Below are 5,801 nucleotides of genomic sequence, written 5' to 3'. Positions count from 1 at the left end.
AAAAAAAAAAGGGTACTTGGGTCTGCAGCAGCCCAAAAGAACACAAGCCCCATGTACGGAAGGGAAATGTGCACACCAAGTAGTGTAGACTTTCAGACTGGATGGGACCATAAGTGAATCAGACTGAGTCCTGCAAGGTCTCTGAAGCCCTCAATTCTGTGACTCTTGAGCCAGCCTGCAGAATGGGGGTTCACCCCTCCTGGGGCAGCCAGTCCCCACTCTGGCATCTCTGAGGATTAGAAAGTGCTTTCCTCGGCTCAGCATCTGTAGCTCAAATGGCTAGGGTGCCAGCCACATACACCATAGGTGGCAGGTTCAAATCCAGCCCAGGCTGCCAAACAATGATAACTACAACCAAAAAATAGCCGGGCATTATGGCAGCTACCTGTAGTCCCACCTACTTGGGAGCCTGAGGCAAGAGAATCGCTTAAGCCCAAGAGTTTGAGGTTGTTGTGAGCTGTGATGCCACATCACTCTACCCAGGGCAACGGCTTGAGACTTGGTCTCAAAAAAAAGTGCTTCCCCTGTCTCACTGCAGTACCTACTGTGGTCCAAGGTAGGGGGTCAGAAGGAGACACCTCACGCAGTGTGTTTCAGGTAGTTACTTCTCAAACTTGGCACCGTGGACACTTAGGCCCAATTGCTTTCTGGGTTAGGGCTGTCCTGGGCACTAAAGGGTGCTAAGCAGCTACCCACTCCATGCCAGGAGCACTTCCTGCCCAGTCATGACAACCATGAATGTCCTTAGACATTGCCCTGTGTCCACATAGAGGCAGAATCAACCCAGGTTGAGAGTGCCTGGTTTAGGGGAATCCTTAAGGGAACAGTTGCTTCCTGGGTGCCAAACAGACCAGATCCATCATTCTCGCTCCTTGGCCCTCCAGCAAGAGCAGACAGACTCCTCCCCCCACAGCATCCATCTTCCTTCTATCCCTGCCATCTTCCATCCACCCACCCAGCAGCCTTTGGGCCAGGTGGTAACAATCTCACTAAAGGGTCGCAACACAGCAGCTCCTGGGCCAAATCTGATCTGGGGAGGAAAAGATTCTTTTTATTTTTATTTTTGGTAGAGACAGAGTCTCACTTTATCCCCCTCCGTAGAGTGCCATACCATCACACAGCTCACAGCAACCTCCGACTCCTGGGCTTAGGCGATTCTCTTGCCTCAGCCTCCTGGGTAGCTGGAACTACAGGCGCCCACAACGATGCCCAGCTATCTCTTTGTTGTGGTTTGGCCGAAGCTGGGTTCAAACCTGCCACCTTTGGTACATGGGGCCGGCACCTTACCGACTGAGCCAGAGGAAAAGATTCTTGATGGAAGGAAGCAAATGTAGAAAGGCACAGGGATCTGGAACAGCTTGCCACTTTCCAGAACCACACAGTTGTGTGGAAGGCTGTGGTAGAAGGAACACACTGGGGCAGGAGAGGGAGAAAGACTAGAGAGCAAGTGTCCTGAGCCAGGCCCCAGGGTGGGCAGCATGTACATGACTCACTGTGGTGTGGTATGGAGGCCAGGCAGGGTGGCAGGGACTGAGGAACAATGACTGCCCCATCTAGGTCCTAAGATGTGGTAGGGGCAGGGAGACAGGACCCAGAGTGAGACAAAGGCAGGTGGATGAGACTTTGTACCCAAATATGAGGCTGGGGGCAGGTAGAGGACGAGTACTAGGGGAGGGGCCAGGTTGAGGATAGAGTGACCACCTTGGGACACACTCAACCTGAGGTACCTGTGAACACCCAGGAGAAACAAGCAACTGGCTGCTAGCTGTTGGCCACAGGGGCCTGGTGTTCAGGAGCCAGCTCTGGTCACCAGCAGCAAAAGAGAATCAAGAAAGCTAAAGGCCAGGCTGCAATGGGTGTGGTGTAGAGAAGGGGTGCTGGTGCCCAAGTCACAGAGGAAGAAAAAGGGTCTCCAACAGCAACTGGCCCCCACACAACCACCAGTACCCCATGGTTCCTGGCAGCACAACAACCAGCACCTGAATATTTCTGGCATCTCTACTTGCAACAGGCAAAGATAGGAAATAACACAAGTGTTCACAAACCGGTAAGGAGACACCCACAATGTGGTCCATCCACACAGGGGAATATTATGCAACTATGAAAAGGAAGGAGGTTCTGACACTGGTCACAATGTGGGTGGACCTTGAGAACATTGTGCTCAGTGAGAGAAGCAGACACAGAAGGACACACAGTGTGAGATTCCATTTATATGAAATGTCCAGAACAGGCAGATCCAGAGAGAGAAAGTGAATTTGTGGGTGTCAGGGGCTGGGGCAAGGGATGGGGTAACTGCTGATGAAGAGCGGAGTTTCTTTGGGGATGATTAGAATGTGTAGAATTAGAGGTGATGGTTGCACAAGTCTGTGAATATATACAAAACAATGAATTATACACTTTGGATGAATTATGTGGTTATGAGAATTAGACCTGGATAAACGTCGTGATATGAGAATTATACCTGGAATTTTTAAATAAGTTTTAAAAATAAAATTAAAAAAGAAGGTTCAATGAAGGAGACTTAAGGAATAACCAGACTGAGGGGAAAAGCGAGAGAGAGGGTTCTGCTTTTCTCAAGGGCAGAGTGGACACTACAGATGATGCATGATGCTCAAATGACTAACAAAGCAGGGCCAGGCAGGAAGCAAACCATGTCTCTTACTGTTCACAAGTGAGAAAGCGAGGCAGAGGAAAGCTGTTACTTGCCAAGGGACACAGAGACGGATGGCTGCTGAAGACATGAATGTCCCGGAACAAGAACTCTGGATGCCCCATCAAGGCTCTGTGCTGAGCCCCGTGGCCACTACAGGATGTGCTGGACACACAGATTTCCAGAAAGCAGCTCTGGGCACCCTGCTGCCTTGCAGTGCCACCATATGTACACATGCCAGGAAGGAATACACACAAGCACAGTGTGGGCTCTGCAAGAGTGAAAGTGAGGCATAGATAAGGTAGAGACAGGTGGAGATAACAGGTGGAGGAGGTCACTGGTGATTAAAGGGAGCACCCTCAATCCACTCATCTGCCTACCCTCAGCCAGTACTAGGAGCTCCAGCCTAACCAATGTACTGTGTAGTGCTTGGGACAGAATGGAGACCAGGCAGATGTAGTCATCCTCAGAAGGCTCAGTCTGGACAGTCTCAGACCAGGTCCCCGGCTTTTGTTCTGGGCACTGTGGGGTGCTGAGCAGCACCCCTGGCCCAAACACTGCCGAGTGTCTCCTAGGTTCAAAACTGGTCTGGTGAGGACTCTGCTCCCACAGAAAGGAATTAATTACAAGGTGCTATGATTTGGACAGTTCCTAGAAGACCAAGTCCCCAGCTAGGAGTCCCTGGGATTGGTCCTACAAACAGAAAGACTTTAGATCCTCATCCTTTTAAGTGACAGTGTGCAAAAGGTCCCAACAACCAACTCCATTCTGGACCCATAAGTCCTCAGTATAAAAAACCCACCCAGCCAGAAACACTAATAGTATGAGCAAGGGATTTCCTGCTGAAATAGAAGAAATGGTCTGATAACCAATACAGACCCACCTCTGAAGACCTATCAGCCTTTTCTGTTCACTTCTAGGTACTCCTCCAGCCCTCAAACCACCACTCCCAGCCAGGACACTGATTCTGAAATTTTACTTGGAACTAGTCATCAGAGCAAACAGGTCAGCAAGACATTGCTAAAACATTCTCACCCCAGCAAAGCAACACTCTGTAATCCGAGCAAGAGTCTCCCAAAGACAGAGCCCTACTCTTTGAAGGGGTAAAGAGTCTGCACCCTTAACAAAACCCTCTGCAATGGTGCTGAGCTTGTTGCTAACTGAAAGGCACCAGGCACTAGCAGCCAGGACACCTGCTTCTACCCTGGGATTCAAAGGAAATGACAGCCCAGTATTACCAAATCAGACCCTTAGGCCCTAAACACAGAAGGCCACAATGGCCACAAGAACTTCTGCACAACAAATTGCCTCAGATACATCCATTCTGGGGACCATCCCCAGGAGGTGTCATCTGCTTTCATGGCATGCAAATCCAGTCCCCCACCCCCAAGAGAGACCACTATCCAGCCTCTTCTACTTCAAAGTCCCTCTGCTATCCCCATCCCAAGGGGTAGCCTGTGTGTTCTGGGTGGATGATTTTCTTTAGGTAAATCACCCTCATTCTAAGTATGATAAGAAGTTGGGGGGCAGAGGAACCTCACCATGCAGAGGCATGAGGTCATCCCTCACTGGTCTGGGGAGGGTGAAGGGCTCTGCTTCCCAGCCAGAGGAGCCTTGAGTCAGGGAATGAGTTTGGGGTGGAGAATACAGGGAAAAAATCAAATAGGTTTAGAGGGAACAAACATTTGCACAGAGCTGGGTCTCAGGCTTTGGGTGGGGACAGGTCTGGAAGATGGGAGGAGGGATCATGGGTTTTAATAGGAAAAAACGACCCACATTTTCAGGATCCCAGGTGGCTGAGCTTATGTTTGGGGAAATACACAGGCTGGAGGTTAAGATGGAAAAGAGGGGTTGGGCACAGACAGGCTGTCTCAGGTTTTGGTGGGGTCACTGCTGAAATGGGAAAGCTGAATTTTGGGGTGGATCAGGACTTACATACTATGTGCTGGGAGGGTGGGGGAAGAGATGGCAGAAGCTTCAGGTGGTATGGGGACATGTACATATTCAAACCACAACCCTGGCATGATGCATACCATGGTGATCTCAGATAGACAAGGTCCCAACCTCAGAGTGTAGTCGTTTCCGGGTTTCCAGGGCTTAGATTGCACTTACTGGGGTGAAGGGCTGGTTGGAACCTGGGCAAGTGAGTCACAACAGGTTCAACTATTGTGGCCTTTTTAAATATGGGGAGGGTCCGAATTTGGACGACCCCCGGGATGACAAGCCAAAGAGAAATAACCCAGATTAGGGGCTGGGCCGGGTTGGGGGGATCCCTGGTTTGGGGGAGTGTAGTGTTCACCTTGCTGTTTTAAAAAAACAGTGGACATTCATTACAGAGGAAAGTCTCGATATGCAGGTGGCTCTGGCTGGGGGAGTCACGACAGGGCCTGATGTGGAGGGACGTTCAGACTTGAACACGGAGGTTGGGCAAGCTGAGGTCACCCGGACCTGCTCGGCCTGGGGGGCGGCATTCAGAGGAACTAGATTGTCCTGGAGAGGCCTAAGCTTGGGAGAGGCTGCAACCCGGCTTGCTCGCTCGGTTTGGGGGCTCTGCTGTCTACCCCGCAGCCTCGGGCCCAGGGGGCGGGTCCCCAGCCCCGGCGGCCTCACCTGGTTCGCTCCGGTCGCCCGCTGGCTTGCGCCGGCCCCGCCTCTCCCGGCACCGCGCCGCGGCCGCCTCCGGTCCCTGCAGCTCCCCTAAGCCCGGCCGCGGCCACCGCTGACGGGATCCCGGGCTCCGCGGTCCCTAATATGGCGGCGGTGGCTGCTCCGCGGCCTCCCGGCTCCCTCCCTCCGCCGCGCGCGTCTAGGCGGCCCCGCGCGCGGCCACGCGCCCGCTAGGCCACGCCCACACGCCTAGGCGCTGCGTGCTGCGGCCACGCCCCACCGCCCCGACCTCCCCACCAGGCCACGCCCACTCTGCGCGGGCACCTCGGGATACATGACGTTTCCGGTTATTCGAATCAATACAGGAAGCGTGGCGCCACGCGTTGCCAAGGGCAACCACGGCCAGAAGAGGACTGAGGCTGCGTGGAATATGCGGAAATGGCTTGGCTGGGGGGCGTGGTTCTTACTGGGGACAGTCACAGAATCTGCCACCCAAGGGAGGGCTCGCGACAAGGGAGACCTTAGCCCGCCACATACACCAACG

General features: G+C 53.0%; 1 protein-coding gene across 2 annotated transcripts in view; it reads right to left on the bottom strand.

Moving 5' to 3' along the window:
• FZR1 (fizzy and cell division cycle 20 related 1) overlaps window positions 1-5,472 on the bottom strand; it is a 30,642-nt gene extending 25,170 nt beyond the window's left edge. For both annotated transcript variants that reach the window (XM_023512590.1, XM_012804495.2), the window contains exon 1: window positions 5,261-5,472. The gene's annotated coding sequence lies outside the window, so the exon portion shown is untranslated. The remainder of the gene's footprint in view (window positions 1-5,260) is intronic.
• Between the last annotated feature and the right edge of the window lie 329 nt (window positions 5,473-5,801).

This window comes from Otolemur garnettii, unplaced genomic scaffold, assembly GCF_000181295.1.
Source record: "Otolemur garnettii isolate 467f Iridium unplaced genomic scaffold, OtoGar3 scaffold00029, whole genome shotgun sequence".
Lineage (NCBI taxonomy): Eukaryota > Metazoa > Chordata > Mammalia > Primates > Galagidae > Otolemur > Otolemur garnettii.
The sequence above is the reverse complement of the archived record's forward strand: the minus strand, read 5'-3'. Positions and strand labels throughout refer to the sequence as shown.